General features: G+C 42.3%; 1 protein-coding gene across 1 annotated transcript in view; it reads left to right on the top strand.

Moving 5' to 3' along the window:
- Positions 1–19,250, top strand: part of TUSC3 (tumor suppressor candidate 3) — a 457,774-nt gene that overhangs the window by 282,666 nt on the left and 155,858 nt on the right. The gene's annotated exons all lie outside the window — the stretch shown is intronic.

Below are 19,250 nucleotides of genomic sequence, written 5' to 3'. Positions count from 1 at the left end.
CTCTCACAGAATGACGACCTGCCTTGTTTACATAGGCAGACCGCCGTTCTGCTTCTCTCAAGACGATCGCCGGGTGCTGGCAAACATTGGGTCCGACAAACCCGCCGGGTGCTGACAAACATCGGGTCCAATCCCAATGGGAATAGGTCTGGGCAGGAGGGGCTCCCTGCCACAGTATATCTGTGTGGGGCAGTCCATAACTGGTTAAACAATGATAAGATCTAAACAGAGATACTGGGATCTATTGTCACTTGGCTTCAGATTTCAGTCGAAATTTTTTAAGAAAGCGATTAAAATGTATGTAAAACCTACAACAAAAATGTAATGTAGCTTACCAGTCCTTGGATATGGTAACTGTTTTCTTTTTCTCTATTTTCACCTGGTGATCCTGCTAGTAACACACTTCCTGTCATATAGGGCCTAATTCAGTATAAGGTTGGAGTAGAGCTGCTCACTTCTCCAGAAATAACTCCAGCCTAAACTCATTGCATCCTAATTAGGTAAGTGGCTGGAGTTAAACCATCAACTAGATGCTTTAATGAATTCGGAGTTGGAGTTAACTTAGACTGAATTCGGGTTTGGAGTTAACTTAGGCTGAATTTGAGTTTGGAGTTAGCCAAATTCCCTTTGTGTTTTTCATAAAAGGAAATTTGTCTATTCTGAATCACTATTACACAGCAATGTCATTTATTATGGTTTATTTTAATTTTAAGGTATAGTTATGTATCTCATGTGTTTTAACCTTTAGATTTTCTAATAGCAGACTACACAGCTGTCTAATTAGCAGTCTTCATTCTTTATTCATCTGAAACTTTCAGGCATATCTGATTGTATTCAGCACTTTGGTGTAGTGGGCTATGCTCACAGCTAAAGATTGCTAGGTCATGAGTTCAAGGCCCAACCATGATAACACCCTGCGTGCCATAATTTTTTTTTTTGGCCACATAGTAATACATTGGCTACATCACCTAAAATTGCATGTCAATGGCCTTGTATATTCAAGAAACAAACATGCATATGTGCAGGGTGCAATTATGCATTTGCCAAGTTTCAGTATTTATTTATAGCTGTCTAAAATTTAAGAAGGTGATGGCACACTTGGGATTTGAACTCATGCTCTCAGTGTTTATAGCCAGGAACACTAACCACTAAACCATTGAGCTGAGCATGATTACCCCTGGAATATTTATTCCCATGTTTCAATAGTTAACCACTTCCTTACAGGGCAGTTACACCCCTTCCTGCCCAGGCCAATTTTCAGCTTTATATACTGTTGCATTTTGAATGACAATTGTGCGGTCATGCAACCCTGTACCTAACACAAATGTATGACAGTATTTTCATAAAAAATAGTGCTTTCTTTTGGTGGTATTTGATCACTGCAAGGTTTTTTTTCTATTGGCAAAAAGAAGACCTAAATGTTTGACTCCTAAAATAATGTGTTTTTGTTTATGTAATAAAATTTGGTAAATCAATATGTTTTTTGTTGCACTGACGAGCATTGATGAGGCTGCGCTGGCAGGCACTGATGAGACACTAATATGCAGCACTGATAGATAGATAGGTGGCACTGATATGCAGCATTGATGGGCATTGATAGGTGGCACTGATTGGCACTGGTGGGCAGCACTGAAAGATGGTAATGATGGGCAGCACTGATGAGGAGGGCACTAACAGGTTCCCTGAGCACTGATTGGCATCAATGGTGGCATGGGTGGGCATCCCTGGTGGCTCTAGTGGCATCCCCCAAGGGTCTGCACTGGTAATCAATGCTCTGATTACAAGCACAGACCCCCCCCCCTACACACACACTTACTTTGCATATGAATGCCATTTCTTCACAGCTGAAAGTGACCCTCACCATGATTAGCCAGTTGATTGTGACCTCTTGCTGGAATGTGTGCAAGCCAATTTGGTGTCATTTCTGGTCCAGGGCGAACGCCAATGTGCCATTTGCAATTTATTGTAAAGAGATTTTGCTTTATTTTAAAAATGGCGCACACAGACAACTAAAATGTATTGGAAATGTTTTACCTAGGCCAGTGATGGTAACCCTTAACCCCCCCCCCCCAAGATGTTTTTGCCCTACATTTCCCAAAATGCTCATGTACTCTGCAGTGTAGGTGAACATCATGGGAAATGTTACAAAACACCTGTGTTGCCAAGATTCATCATCACTGACCTAAGCCAACTAAAAAGGTGAGTGAGCGCTGTAGCAATCTTTTATTTAGTAATCATTTTTAGTGATTTTTTTATTAAATGTTTTGGTTACATTCATCCACAGCAACTGAATGGAAATTTTGTATTATTCCTTAATTTATATATTTTTAGCTAAATATATACATAAACACTTTAATTTTTTCTTACAATTTAGCCCACACACACACACCACCCCCCCCCCCCCCCACACACACACACCACCCCCACACACACACCCACACACACACACCACCCACACACACACACCACCCACACACACACACCACCCACACACACACACCACCCACACACACACACCACCCACACACACCACCCACACACACCACCCACCCACACACACCACCCACACACACACACCACCCACACACACACACCACCCACACACACACACCACCCACACACACACACCACCCACACACACACACCACCCACACACACACACACACACACACCACCCACACACACACACACCACCCACACACACACACACCACCCACACACACACACACCACCCACACACACACACCACCCACACACACACACACCACCCACACACACACCACCCACACACACACCACACACACCACCCACACACACACACACACACACTTCGCTGGAGTAAATGGAGAAACCCTACCCAAGTTCATACTGTACTGCCATTGCACACACACAAAAAATACAAGAAATGGATTACATTCAATAGACACAAAAGATATCTGAATTACATCTAGACAAATATGAAGAAAAGAAAACAAAAAACCAGGAGCTGTGTACAAATGAATAAGCTTTATTGAACATGTATAAAACATCAGTAATCACTCAAGCAAGCATGTGAAATGTGAAATGTCCCCCCCCCCCCCAAACCCCCAAATCAAGTAATTTTTATTCAAATTACAGTGCAAAGATACAACATATGATGGATAGATAGAGCTTACAATATCCAAAAGTCAAGCAAAATAAGTTGTAGACACCTTAGTATTAAGCATAAAACATACCCAACATACTTTTATGTTAATTGTTTGCATGAGCCTGCCTTTTCATTTAAATACCATCAAATCAGTAGAACATACAGCTACACAGAGGCATGAAAATAAAAAAAACATGTATAGAGTACATAAAGACACACTTTGCAAAAACTATACCAAACAGTTAGAGCATGAAAAGTATTCATCCAACAGAATACACTTACTGCAATATGGATCTTTAGGCATGCCAGCAAACCCCCACCCCAAAAGCAAATTCGGACATAAAGACCTGTGGCCCTTCCACAGGCCAAATGATATGATCTCATACATCCCTTTATATAACCTTGGTTAAACTACACCCACCCAGTATAGGAAACGCCCAGAAAAGTAATTAATTGGGTCTGTTGGTTCCTAAACCAAAATCACCAGTTCACTAATGAATGAGTGTTTGGCTGGCCATCCATGATCAAAGTTTCTTACAAGTCAACACACATAAGAAATGCTTTCAATAATCTCAGCATGAGCACAAAGTGGCTTTTTCATTTAGACTAATGCCTCGTACACACGTACTGATCATCGGCCGACCGATCGGCCGTCTTTTGTCCAGGGCTGTCCTGTCTGTTGAAAACTGCAAAAGACTGCACACGAATTTTGTCGGCCAACAACAGACGACTGCAGAAGTGATGTCATGTGATTGTTAACTTTCCGTGTGTTTTTTCTTTTCGGAGCATGCCCAGTCTTGCAAATCTGCTGATTGTCGGCCGAATTCTGTACTGACTGGCGAACAATTGGCCGTTCTGGTGTTGGCCAACAAAAATTTTAATGCCTGCACGACAGATTCTGTTCGGCCGAAAATGCGATGTCGGCTGTCGGAAGCATCATACTAACAAGCCTACAATCGGCCGATCGGTCGTCGGCCGAATATTTACGGCCAACAATCGGTACGTGTGTACGAGGCTTAAGGCTGGCCATACATGTTCCAATTTTCTTACAATTTTCTGTCCAATTTTCTTGAAATTTACCTTCAAGTATGTAGTACAAAGGCCTGCCTAATTAGATACAAGTGAATGTGTTTTTTTAGATTTGACCTCACATTATGTGGTTTGTGGTAGATCTACCAGAAAATTGTACAACAAAAGTTGAACATGTATGGCCAGCTTAATGGGCCATACACACTATAATGCCTCGTACACACGTACCGATCTTCGGCCGTAAATATTTGGCCGACGACCGATCGGCCGATTGTAGGCTTGTTAGTATGATGCTTCCGACAGCCGACAGCGCATTTTCGGCCGAACAGAATCTGTCGTGCAGGCATTAAAATTTTTGTTGGCCAACACCAGAACGGCCGATTGTTCGCCAGTCAGTACAGAATTCGGCCGACAATCGGCTGATTTGCAAGACTGGGCATGCTCAGAAAAGAAAAAACACAGGGAAAGTTAACCATCACATGACATCACTTCTGCAGTCGTCTGTTGTTGGCCGACAAAATTTGTGTGCAGTCTTTTGCAGTTTTCAACAGACAGGACAGCCCTGGACAAAAGACAGCCGATCGTTCGGCCGACGATCAGTACGTGTGTACGGGGCTTAAGATTTTCTGAAGACTTTTTCCTTTAGATTTACCAAAACCAGATAATATGAGGTCAAACCTAAACACTTTCAATTTGTATGCAATCTGGCAGGCCCTTGCACTACATAGAAAAGGTAAATCTGAAGGAAAAAGTCTACGGAAAATCTTATAGTGTGTATGGCCATACATGTTCAATTTTTGTTGTACAATTTTCTGATAGATTAACCACAAACCACATAATGTGATGTCAAAGCTAAACAACACTTTCACTTATCCAATTAGGCAGGCCTTTGTACTACATACTTGAAGGTAAATTTCAAGAAAATTGGACAGAAAATTGTAAGAAAATTGGATCATGTATGGCCATAGACACTATAAGGTTTTCTGAAGACTTTTTCCTTCAGATTTACCTTTTCTATGTAGTGCAAGGGCCTGCCAGATTGCATACAAATTGAAAGTGTTTAGGTTTGACCTCATATTATCTGGTTTTGGTAAATCTAAAGGAAAAAATCTTCAGAACATCTTATAGTGTGTATGGCCCATTAGTCTAAATGAAAAAAGCCACTTTGTGCTCATTCTGAGATTACTGAAAGCATTTCCTATGTGTGTTGACTTGATGTAGTAATTTTTTATATATATATCTATATATCTTTTTTTGGGTTGTTGAATTCTGAGTTCTGGGGTTGCACTGCATATGTTCAATCAATTTGCAAATTCTCAGATTTGCAAGCTCAAACACTGCTATTTTTCAGAGTGTAATGTGGCTCTATATAGGAAGCAACAGTAATATGGCTCCCCACTCAACAAATATAATAATTTCACACATATACAATGTTTTATTTTTGGGGTGTTGCTTGTCATATATAACAACAGACAGTTGTAGGTAGTTCAGGGATTTGAACACCCAAATACATTATTGCAAGGCAGCTGTGCTAACCACTTGGATATTTTGATCAGTTTATTTAATCAAGCTCAAGCTCAATACATATTTGCAACATTTTTGCAAAACACAATTTACACAAACATAATCACTTTGTTACATTTATTTCATAATATATGCCACTGATAGTTTCTTAGCCTATCAATTTAAGTTTAAAATACTAATTTTTCACAGAAATAAATGTTTTAAACACCTATATATAATTTCCAGCATGCAGGATTATTTTTAAAAATTTGTTGATTATATACAGTTTTACTAAACTAGGTTAATTATTTGGGAATTGTGGTCTCTGAGGTTTTTTTTTTTTTTTTGTTTCTTGTTATCTTTATACCAAGCATACATGCACTGGCACCTTAAGAGCCCATTCACATTGAGGCGACACGACTTCGGGGGGTGACCTGTGAAGTCGCGTGCACCGCTGTGCACCGCGACTTGCAGAGACTTCACATACTGGAAGTCTATGCAAGTCGCTCCGAGGTCGCCCCAAAGTAGTACAGGACCCTTTTTCTAAGTCGGAGTGACTTGTGTCGCTCCTATTAGAACGGGTCCTGTACTACTCAATGGACCGTGACATACCGCGACTTGTCAGGCTGACAAGTCGCCTGACAAGTCGCGCTAATGTGAATGGGCTCTAAAAATTAATATAGTTTGATTAAATTAGTCCATCAAAAAATTTTAATAAATAAAAATTATTTGAGCTTGAATTGGGTCTAAATAGAATATATATATATATATATATATATATATATATATATATATATATATATATATCATTATTTTTTTTTTTAAAGTACAAATCACACATGCTTTGAAAAAAATGTCATTAGCTTTAGGTAGTTAAGTGGTTAGCACCGCTGCCTTGCAACAGTGTATTTGGGTGTTCGAATCCCTGAACTACCTACAACTGTATGTTGTTATATATGACAAGCAACACTAATACGGCTTCTCCCCAAAAATGAAACATTGTATATGTGTGAAATTAATATATTTTTAGGGTTGGTTAGATATAGGAAGTAACAATAATATATTGTTTTTCGCATATATATATATATATATATACATATGCAAAAAAACATATATTATTGTTACTTTCTATATCTAACCAACCCAAAAATATATTAATTTCACACATATACAATGTTTAATTTTCAGGGAGGAGCCGTGTTAGTGTTCCTTTTCATATATATATATATATATATATATATATATATATATATATCTATATATATAGATATATATATATATATATATATATATACATACATACACATAGGCAAATCAATAAATAAAAAACATATATATATATATATATATATATATATATATATATATATATATATATATATATATACATATATACATACACATATAATTATTTTTTGGGTATCTATATATATATATATATATATATATATATATATATATATATATATACACATACACACACACACATATATATCTATCTATATATATATATATATATATATATATATTTATTTTTGTGATTCATATATATATATATATAGACATACATAGATATGTGCAAAAAAAAATTAAAAAAAAAAAAATTAAAAAAAAAAAAATTTATTAGCGCCGGAATAGCGCCGTTTTACCGCGAATTTGCGGCGGTATTTGCCGCAAATTCAATAAAACTCCCACTAACGTTTTCAAAAACGTTATTTTCAGCCTAGTTTTTGGTTTGGAGCATGCTCACATGAGCTATCTGCCAGAAATTGACTCTGGAGCTATTTTTGCAATTTACACTTTTATTAATATCTTTTTTTCTACTTAACATTTTCACACAGTTTAAAAGCAGTTTAGCTCAAAATCATATAACACATCTTTCCCACACATTTTTTATTTTTTTCCTGCCATATTTTGTGATTTTGAAAAAATTAGTCCACCTTTTAGCTGGACTGTTTTTAAGTCCAGTCCTGACATTAGTTGATCTTAATGAATCTCACAGTTGGCTTTATTTTCCGCCCGCCGTTCTTTGAATACCAATTTCAGACTTAAAAATTCACCGGTTCGCAAAATCCAGCCGAAACGCCAATTCTCCGTACTATGAATCAGGCCCATAGTAACAATACTTGCTCATTCTACTGCGTCATTGTTGGAACAGCGTTGTCACCCTAGGAAAGGGAGTGTGTTAGGACTAACAACATACCCACCCCTCTCCTTATGTCTGTAATATTAAGGGGGGGGGGGGGGTATGTAGTCCATAGAGAGATGAAAACAACTCTTAAGAACAGTGCAGCAGAGGCGGATGCACAATAAATGATCCACTGGATTTTTGACAGGATTAAAGGTTTTGTTTATTTTTTTGTTATTTACTTATTGAACATATAGAACATGATGGTTTTGTATATTTTAAAAGAAGACAGTGTAACAAATAAAATAACTTAATATTTAAAGTAATGACAGTTATTGTCAAAATGAGCATGTACTATTGTTATACTGAAAATTACTTCCCTTTTGCTGTACCTTGCATCCTTGTTCAATAAAGCCTTTCATCATGAGCCATCGCTTGGTGTGCGCTCATTTCTCTTGTATCCTGTTTGCGGTGGCGATCTGAGGTCCTGCACCCATGGCTGGCTGTGAAGTTACAACTGCCTGAGTGGTGTATACTGGAAATTAGCATGTTCACCTGACTGTGGAGAGCATGTACTTACTATGCATTTGCTCCACAGCCGATATAATCCACTACCAGCCTACTCACGATTCCCATGTAAAAAAATCAAATTTTACAGAGCTCTATAGACTCACTCACCCTTATGTGACAGTGCATGGGCCTGACATTTGGCTACACAGGTGCCAAAAGCCTCATTGTTGTGAGGCAATAGCAATGTCACATATTTCCTGGGATAGTAGGGAGCACTAGAAAGGTGAGCATGAGTTGTGTATGTTACATATAGTAAAGGGGACCTGGCACCTAACCAGTATGGGACAAAATACAGGTTCACTTTAATATACTGTTGTGTACTACGAATGCTGTATGGCTGTATAAAGAATGAGAGAACATTCTGTTATCTAAAAACAAAAGTCGCCCAATGATTACTTAATGCTTCCTCATTTGCAAGCATTTTAAACTTTCTTAGCAGTGTTAATTTAGTTGATGAAAATATTTTTCGTCAATGAAACTAACACTATTTTAGTTGACTGAAATATGACTAAAATTAAACAATTCAGATGACCAAAATACAACTAAAATTGCATTTTAGTTAAAGGACTATGACTAAAACTAAATGGAAATATGACATCAAAATTACCACTGCACTACCACATAAGAATAAATAGGGGGCATCTACTAAGCTGCTGAAAGAAAAAAATATTAAGAAAAAGCTTTTCTTATTTTTTCCTTGATATTTAATGTTGGTAATAGATTTAGGTAATATATGCAATGGCATTACAGCCACTGGAGTTTATAGTTTTTTTGTATATATATATCATTTTTTTTGTATTTTTACATTTTAAAGTTGCACTTCTGTTTCTCAAAAAGCAATATTTTTGTTTGTTTATGAAACTTGGTTTTAGTTTTATATCACAACGGCTAAATATGTGTCTGTAGTGCATGTTCAAACCTTAATACTACAAATAATAACATTTTATTTGATTTTTACTCCAGGAGTATATAATGAATTTGGCAATTCTGGAGAAATGCTTAATGAATTAAAGTTTAACTAAATCTATTGGATTTTACTCGACTATAATGTATTTGAGATTTTAGTTGACTGAAATGTCATGGAGATTTTTATCACCTAAAATATGTCTAAAACAATTCAGATTACTAAAATATGACTAAAACTAAAACGGCATTTTAGTCCAATGACTAAAACTGAATTGAAATTTGACATCAAAATAAACACTGTCTCTAAGCCTCATTCAGATTTATGCATTGTGGTAATGCGAGTCAATGCATAACACCACAACACATATATCATGCCTTGTGGTGCATTTGGTTGAAAAAAATGGGTCATATCCATTTTTGTCTGTGTTTTGGGTGTTGGCATATTAACGTAGTGACAGAATGTAAATATTCACTCAATAATAATAGTAACTGTAATTTACATATCAACTGGGACCTGACACCAAGAACACGACTAGGGTTGAGCGGACACCTAGATGTCCGTGTTCGACGGGTTCGGCCAAACTTTAAAAAAAAGTCCGGGTCCGTGTCCCGGACTTTTACCGAACCTTTCCCGGACACCGAACCCCATTGAAGTCAATGGGGACCCGAACGTTAAGGCACTAAAATGGCTCTAAAACACCAAAGGAAAGGGCTAGAGTGCTGCAAATGGCAGCAAAACGTAATTAAGAGCATGGCAAGTGCTCTGCAAACAAATGTGGATAGGGAAATAACTTAAAACAACAAAAAAAACCAGAAAAACCAGAAAAATAAAACAATGTTCTTCTTCATCTCTGAAGGACGAGGCCCATATGGAGTAGGAGGGAGGTTGAGGTGGTGGTGGATGTGGCGGTGACATAGGCATGCGCACAGGGTGTGCCGGGTGTGCCTGGGCACACCCTAATCACCTAGGGCACATAGCATTGCCAGTGAGGAGATGGGAAAGATCTCCATCGGACCTGCTCTGCTCTATTTCTCTTTGCCTACAGGTACATGGCCCCGATACATTACTCTCCCTGCTGGCAAACACATGCATGTGTATTTCAACTTTGGGGTGCACACCTTAATGCAATAGGCTGCGCACACCTATGGGTGGTGTAGGTGGAAGCGGCGGTGGAGGAGGACCAGGGCCGGATTAAGAGCATCATGGGCTTGGTGCTGAGGATTTTGAAGGGCCTTAAGGGCCGTGCCTTGCCATGCACCCAGAGGAGGAAGGGTGCAGCCATGCATGCCTAATTCAACATGGGATGCTGTCTCTGAAGCCCATAAACACATCCATGCATCGGCAACTGTCCCTCCTTGTCCGGCCTTCGCGCTGTGTGGGGAGGTTCTGAGGGTGCTGCCTGGGGAAGCGAGCATAGAAGCCAGACTTCTGTGTTTACAAGTGACAGAAGAGCGGTAACAGTGAATATGGCCAACCCGGGGCCTATATAAAAGGTAGGGGCCTGGAGCTGCAGCTCCAATAGCCCCTACGTTAATCTGGCCCTGAGGAGGAGGACGAGGTAGCCAACACTGCTTCTTTTCACAAATTTTAAATGAGGGTACACCCCAAAAGAGTGAGAAAGAGCAAAAATGGAACAATGGGTGGGTAAGGTCGGTATCCATTGCTATTCTGCACAAGGTACGGAAAAGTCCCGTGGGATCCATGCCTGGTTCATTTTAATGAACATGAGCTTGTCCACATTGTCTCTGGACAGGCGGCTGCGCTTGTCTGTTATAACGCCCCCAGCCGTGCTAAATACCCGTTCAGATAATACACTGGCTGCAGGGAACGCCAGCACCTCCAAGGCGTAAAGGGCAAGCTCAGGCCATGTGCCCAATTTGGAGACCCAGAAGTTGAAGGGGGCAGACCCCTCATTCACTACATGTAGGCGTGTGCACACATACTGCTCCACCATGTTGGTAAAATGCTGCCTCCTGCTAAGACGTTCCATCTGAGCTGCTGGTGCTGCTGTTTGTTGTGGCGTGCTGACAAAGCTTTTCCACATTTCGGCCATGCTAACCCTGCCTTCTGAGGTGCTGGCGGTGCCCTGGTTGCGTTGGCGACCTCCTCCTCCTCCTCCTCTGCCTTGTGCTTCCACTGCGGCCCTGCTGTCAGATGGGAATGCCAGCAGCATGGCGTCTACCAGCGTGCGCTTGTACTCGTGCATCTTGCGATCGCGCTCCAGTGAGTGAATTAAGGACGGTACGTTGTCCTTGTAACGGGGATCCAGCAGCGTGGCCACCCAGTAATCAGCACAAGTTAGAATGTGGGCAACTCGGCGGTCGTTGTGGAGACACTGCAGCATGTAATCGCTCATGTGTGACAGGCTGCCCAGAGGCAACGAAAGGCTGTCCTCTGTGGGAGGTGTATCGTCCGTGTCCTCTGTATCCCCCCAGCCACGCACCAGTGATGGCCATGAGCTGGCCTGGGTGCCACCCTGCTGTGAACATGGTTCCATCTCCTCCTCCAGCTCCTCCTCCTCCTCATCCTCCTCATCCTCCAGAACTGTGCCCCTGCTGGACAATTGTGTCCCTGGCGTTTGTGTGTGCAGGAACCCACCCTCGGAGCCCCTTGCGAATGACTGCCCTGAAAGCCTTGGAAATGTTACCTCTTCATCCTCCTCCTCCTCCTCATCCTGTGCCACATCCTCATCCATCATCGCCCGAATTGTTTTTTCAAGGAGGCATAGAAGTGGGATAGTTAAGCTGAGAACGGCGTCATTGCCACTGGCCATGTTGGTGGAGTACTCAAAACAGCGCAACAAGGCACACAGGTCTCGCATGGAGGCCCAGTTATTGGTGGTGAAGTGGTGCTGTTCCGCAGAGCGACTCACGCGTGCGTGCTGCAGCTGAAACTCCACTATGGCCTGCTGCTGCTCGCACAGTCTTTCCAGCATGTGCAAGGTGGAGTTCCACCTTGTGGGCACGTCACATATGAGGCGGTGAGCGGGAAGGCCGAAGTTACGCTGCAGCGCTGACAGGCGAGCAGCAGCAGGGTGAGAACGCCGAAAGTGCGCACAAACGGCCCGCACTTTCTGCAGCAGCTCTGACATATCGGGGTAGTTTTTAAGGAACCTCTGCACCACCAAATTCAGCACATGCGCCAGGCAAGGGATGTGCGTCAAACCGGCTAGGCCCAGAGCTGCTATGAGATTTCTCCCGTTATCGCACACCACCAGGCCGGGCTTGAGGCTCGCTGGCAGCAACCACTCATTTGTCTGCTGTTCCATGCTCCTCCACAACTCCTGCGCGGTGTGTGGTTTGTCCCCCAAACAGGCAAGTTGTAAAACTGCCTGCTGTCGTTTACCCCTGGCCGTGCTGAAGTTGGTGGTGAAGGTGTTACGCTGTCTGGATGAGGAGGCGGTAGAGGATGAGGAAGCGGAGTAGGAGGAGTTAGGAACAGGAGGCAAACTGAAGCGCCCTGCAATCCTCGGTGGTGGAAGGACATGCGCCAAATTGCTATCCGCCTCAGGCCCATCCGCCACTGCATTTACCCAGTGTGCCCTTAGGGAGATATAACGCCCCTGACCGTGCTTACTGGTCCACGTATCGGTAGTTAGGTGGACCTTGGCACAGATGGCGTTGCGCAGTGCACACCTGATTTTTTCCCCCACTTGGTTGTGCAGGGAAGGGATGGCTTGCCTGGAAAAGTAGTGGCGGCTGGGCACGACGTACTGTGGGACAGCCACCGACATAAGGTTTTTAAAACTGTGCGTCTCCACCAGACGGAATGACAGCATTTCAAAGGCCAATAATTTTGAAATGCTGGCATTCAGGGCCAGGGATCGCGGGTGGGTAGGGGGGTACTTCCTCTTCCTCTCAAGTGTTTGGGAGATGGAAAGCTGAACGCTTCCACGGGACATTGTGGAGATGGTTGTTGGTGACCCAGGTGGTGGTGTTGCTGACAGATCGTCTGTTTGCGGGGTGGCAGGTGCCGGTATCACTACAGATGTGGCTGGAGCGGCCGAGACTGCAGCAGAAGAGGAAGCAGGATGAGCCAGAGACGTTTCTTGGTTTTGAAGGTGTGTACTCCACTGCAGCTCGTGCTTTGCACTTAGATGCCTGATCATGCAGGTTGTGCTCAGGTTGAGAAGGTTTATGCCTCGCTTCAAGCTCTGATTGCACAGGGTGCAAACCACTCGTGTCCTGTCATCAGCACATTTTCTAAAGAACTTCCACGCTAGAGAACTCCTTTGAGCTGACTTTGGTGCGCTCGTTCCCTTGCTGCGTTGGGCAGTAGCGGGCGTAGTGTCTAGGGCACGGCCGCTCCGCTTCTGCACCCTGCTCCCTCTTCTGCTGTGCTGGTGGCTCTGTGCGACCACCGCCTCTTCCTCCAAACTACTCAGGTCACCTGCATGACGTTCATTCCATGTGGGGTCGAGGACCTCATCGTCCTCCACATCATCTTCCACCCAGTCTTCACCCCTGCCCTCCTTGTCGGTCTCCACAATGCTGAACGCCGCAGCAGTTGGCACCTGCGTTTCGTCATCATCGGAGACGTGCTGCGATGATCCTTGCATGTACTCATCTTGAGAAATAAGTGGTTGGGCATCGCTGCACTCAATCTCTTCCACTTCTGGGGCAGGGCTAGGTGGATGGCCCTGGGAAACCCTGCTGACAGAGTCATCAAAAAGAAGAAGAGACTGCTGTATGGCTTGGGGCTCAGACTGCTTGCCTGATTTGCAAGGGGGTGAGGTGAAAGACGGTTGGACATCGGCTGCAGGTGCCAACTGTGACCTTTCTGCAGTAGACTGGGTGGGAGACAATGTGAAGGAACTGGAGGCACTGTCAGCAGCAAACCAATCTACTATCGCCTCCACTTGTTCTGGCCTCATCACTTCTAGGGGCGTATGATGCCCTACCAAATACTGATGCAGGTTCTGTCGCCTACTCACACTTGAGGAAGGTGTTTCACTTGTGCGTGTAGCTGGCACAGATCGACCACGTCCTCTCCTTGCAACAGGAGCTCTACCAGCAGCACCACGACCCAGGCCATGGCCCTTATTTGACGGTCTCCTCATATTTCTGTAATTTAAGATCTTGCCCTAGAAAGGTTTTTATTGAATAGCGGAATAGGAAATATGATCCAAAAAAGTGTATGTATCTCGCACGTACAAAACCACACTAGGCCCCAATTACTATTGTTTCTACCCCTAAAAGGATGGATGAGGAGTAGGAGGAGTATGGAACAGACAGCACCCTCAAATCTTCAGAAGTATGAGATGAACCTCAAAAACTTGGAAAGGTGGATCTCACACGTACCAACACAGACTATCCCGCAATTCAATTGATCCTCAAAGGTTTTTATTGAATAGCGGAATAGGAAATATGATCAAAAAAAGTGTATGTATCTCGCACGTACACCACCACACTAGGCCCCAATTACTATTATTTGTACCCCTAAAAGGATGGTTGAGCAGTAGAAGGAGGAGTATGGAACAGGCAGCACCCTCAAATCTTCAGAAGTATGAGATGAACCCCAAAAACTTGGAAAGGTGGATCTCACACGTACCGACACAGACTATCACGCAATTTAATTGATCCCCAAAGGTTTTAATTGAATAGCGGAATAGAAAATATGATCAAAAAGAAAGTGTATGTATCTCACACGTACACCACCACACTAGGCCCCAATTACTATTGTTTGTACCCCTAAAAGGATGGTTGAGGAGTAGGAGGAGGAGTATGGAACAGGGAGCACCCTCAAATCTTCAGAAGTATGAGATGAACCCCAAAAACTTGGAAAGGTGGATCTCACACGTACCGACACAGACTATCACGCAATTTAATTGATCCCCAAAGGTTTTAATTGAATAGCGGAATAGAAAATATGATCAAAAAGAAAGTGTATGTATCTCACACGTACACCACCACACTAGGCCCCAATTACTATTGTTTGTACCCCTAAAAGGATGGTTGAGCAGTAGGAGGAGGAGTATGGAACAGGAAGCACCCTCAAATCTTCAGAAGTATGAGATGAACCCCAAAAACTTGGAAAGGTGGATCTCACACGTACCGACACAGACTATCACGCAATTTAATTGATCCCCAAAGGTTTTAATTGAATAGCGGAATAGAAAATATGATCAAAAAGAAAGTGTATGTATCTCACACGTACACCACCACACTAGGCCCCAATTACTATTGTTTGTACTCCTAAAAGGATGGTTGAGCAGTAGGAGGAGGAGTATGGAACAGGCAGCACCCTCAAATCTTCAGAAGTATGAGATGAACCCCAAAAACTTGGAAAGGTGGATCTCACACGTACCGACACAGACTATCACGCAATTTAATTGATCCCCAAAGGTTTTAATTGAATAGCGGAATAGAAAATATGATCAAAAAGAAAGTGTATGTATCTCACACGTACACCACCACACTAGGCCCCAATTACTATTGTTTGTACCCCTAAAAGGATGGTTGAGGAGTAGGAGGAGGAGTATGGAACAGGCAGCACCCTCAAATCTTCAGAAGTATGAGATGAACCCCAAAAACTTGGAAAGGTGGATCTCACACGTACCGACACAGACTATCACGCAATTTAATTGATCCCCAAAGGTTTTAATTGAATAGCGGAATAGAAAATATGATCAAAAAGAAAGTGTATGTATCTCACACGTACACCACCACACTAGGCCCCAATTACTATTGTTTGTACCCCTAAAAGGATGGTTGAGCAGTAGGAGGAGGAGTATGGAACAGGCAGCACCCTCAAATCTTCAGAAGTATGAGATGAACCCCAAAAACTTGGAAAGGTGGATCTCACACGTACCGACACAGACTATCACGCAATTTAATTGATCCCCAAAGGTTTTAATTGAATAGCGGAATAGAAAATATGATCAAAAAGAAAGTGTATGTATCTCACACGTACACCACCACACTAGGCCCCAATTACTATTGTTTGTACCCCTAAAAGGATGGTTGAGCAGTAGGAGGAGGAGTATGGAACAGGCAGCACCCTCAAATCTTCAGAAGTATGAGATGAACCCCAAAAACTTGGAAAGGTGGATCTCACACGTACCGACACAGACTATCACGCAATTTAATTGATCCCCAAAGGTTTTAATTGAATAGCGGAATAGAAAATATGATCAAAAAGAAAGTGTATGTATCTCACACGTACACCACCACACTAGGCCCCAATTACTATTGTTTGTACCCCTAAAAGGATGGTTGAGCAGTAGGAGGAGGAGTATGGAACAGGCAGCACCCTCAAATCTTCAGAAGTATGAGATGAACCCCAAAAACTTGGAAAGGTGGATCTCACACGTACCGACACAGACTATCACGCAATTTAATTGATCCCCAAAGGTTTTAATTGAATAGCGGAATAGAAAATATGATCAAAAAGAAAGTGTATGTATCTCACACGTACACCACCACACTAGGCCCCAATTACTATTGTTTGTACCCCTAAAAGGATGGTTGAGGAGTAGGAGGAGGAGTATGGAACAGGCAGCACCCTCAAATCTTCAGAAGTATGAGATGAACCCCAAAAACTTGGAAAGGTGGATCTCACACGTACCGACACAGACTATCACGCAATTTAATTGATCCCCAAAGGTTTTAATTGAATAGCGGAATAGAAAATATGATCAAAAAGAAAGTGTATGTATCTCACACGTACACCACCACACTAGGCCCCAATTACTATTGTTTGTACCCCTAAAAGGATGGTTGAGCAGTAGGAGGAGGAGTATGGAACAGGAAGCACCCTCAAATCTTCAGAAGTATGAGATGAACCCCAAAAACTTGGAAAGGTGGATCTCACACGTACCGACACAGACTATCACGCAATTTAATTGATCCCCAAAGGTTTTAATTGAATAGCGGAATAGAAAATATGATCAAAAAGAAAGTGTATGTATCTCACACGTACACCACCACACTAGGCCCCAATTACTATTGTTTGTACTCCTAAAAGGATGGTTGAGCAGTAGGAGGAGGAGTATGGAACAGGCAGCACCCTCAAATCTTCAGAAGTATGAGATGAACCCCAAAAACTTGGAAAGGTGGATCTCACACGTACCGACACAGACTATCACGCAATTTAATTGATCCCCAAAGGTTTTAATTGAATAGCGGAATAGAAAATATGATCAAAAAGAAAGTGTATGTATCTCACACGTACACCACCACACTAGGCCCCAATTACTATTGTTTGTACCCCTAAAAGGATGGTTGAGGAGTAGGAGGAGGAGTATGGAACAGGCAGCACCCTCAAATCTTCAGAAGTATGAGATGAACTCCAAAAACTTGGAAAGGTGGATCTCACACGTACCGACACAGACTATCACGCAATTTAATTGATCCCCAAAGGTTTTAATTGAATAGCGGAATAGAAAATATGATCAAAAAGAAAGTGTATGTATCTCACACGTACACCACCACACTAGGCCCCAATTACTATTGTTTGTACCCCTAAAAGGATGGTTGAGCAGTAGGAGGATGAGTATGGAACAGGCAGCACCCTCAAATCTTCAGAAGTATGAGATGAACCCCAAAAACTTGGAAAGGTGGATCTCACATGTACCGACACAGACTATCACGCAATTTAATTGATCCCCAAAGGTTTTAATTGAATAGCGGAATAGAAAATATGATCAAAAAGAAAGTGTATGTATCTCACACGTACACCACCACACTAGGCCCCAATTACTATTGTTTGTACCCCTAAAAGGATGGTTGAGCAGTAGGAGGAGGAGTATGGAACAGGCAGCACCCTCAAATCTTCAGAAGTATGAGATGAACCCCAAAAACTTGGAAAGGTGGATCTCACACGTACCGACACAGACTATCACGCAATTTAATTGATCCCCAAAGGTTTTAATTGAATAGCGGAATAGAAAATATGATCAAAAAGAAAGTGTATGTATCTCACACGTACACCACCACACTAGGCCCCAATTACTATTGTTTGTACCCCTAAAAGGATGGTTGAGCAGTAGGAGGAGGAGTATGGAACAGGCAGCACCCTCAAATCTTCAGAAGTATGAGATGAACCCCAAAAACTTGGAAAGGTGGATCTCACACGTACCGACACAGACTATCACGCAATTTAATTGATCCCCAAAGGTTTTAATTGAATAGCGGAATAGAAAATATGATCAAAAAGAAAGTGTATGTATCTCACACGTACACCACCACACTAGGCCCCAATTACTATTGTTTGTACCCCTAAAAGGATGGTTGAGCAGTAGGAGGAGGAGTATGGAACAGGCAGCACCCTCAAATCTTCAGAAGTATGAGATGAACCCCAAAAACTTGGAAAGGTGGATCTCACACGTACCGACACAGACTATCACGCAATTTAATTGATCCCCAAAGGTTTTAATTGAATAGCGGAATAGAAAATATGATCAAAAAGAAAGTGTATGTATCTCACACGTACACCACCACACTAGGCCCCAATTACTATTGTTTGTACTCCTAAAAGGATGGTTGAGCAGTAGGAGGAGGAGTATGGAACAGGCAGCACCCTCAAATCTTCAGAAGTATGAGATGAACCCCAAAAACTTGGAAAGGTGGATCTCACACGTACCGACACAGACTATCACGCAATTTAATTGATCCCCAAAGGTTTTAATTGAATAGCGGAATAGAAAATATGATCAAAAAGAAAGTGTATGTATCTCACACGTACACCACCACACTAGGCCCCAATTACTATTGTTTGTACCCCTAAAAGGATGGTTGAGCAGTAGGAGGAGGAGTATGGAACAGGCAGCACCCTCAAATCTTCAGAAGTATGAGATGAACCCCAAAAACTTGGAAAGGTGGATCTCACACGTACCGACACAGACTATCACGCAATTTAATTGATCCCCAAAGGTTTTAATTGAATAGCGGAATAGAAAATATGATCAAAAAGAAAGTGTATGTATCTCACACGTACACCACCACACTAGGCCCCAATTACTATTGTTTGTACCCCTAAAAGGATGG

Source organism: Pelophylax lessonae (assembly GCF_965119305.1).
Source record: "Pelophylax lessonae genome assembly, chromosome: 1".
Classification (NCBI taxonomy): Eukaryota; Metazoa; Chordata; class Amphibia; order Anura; family Ranidae; genus Pelophylax; species Pelophylax lessonae.
This window is presented reverse-complemented; position numbering and strand designations above follow the sequence as displayed.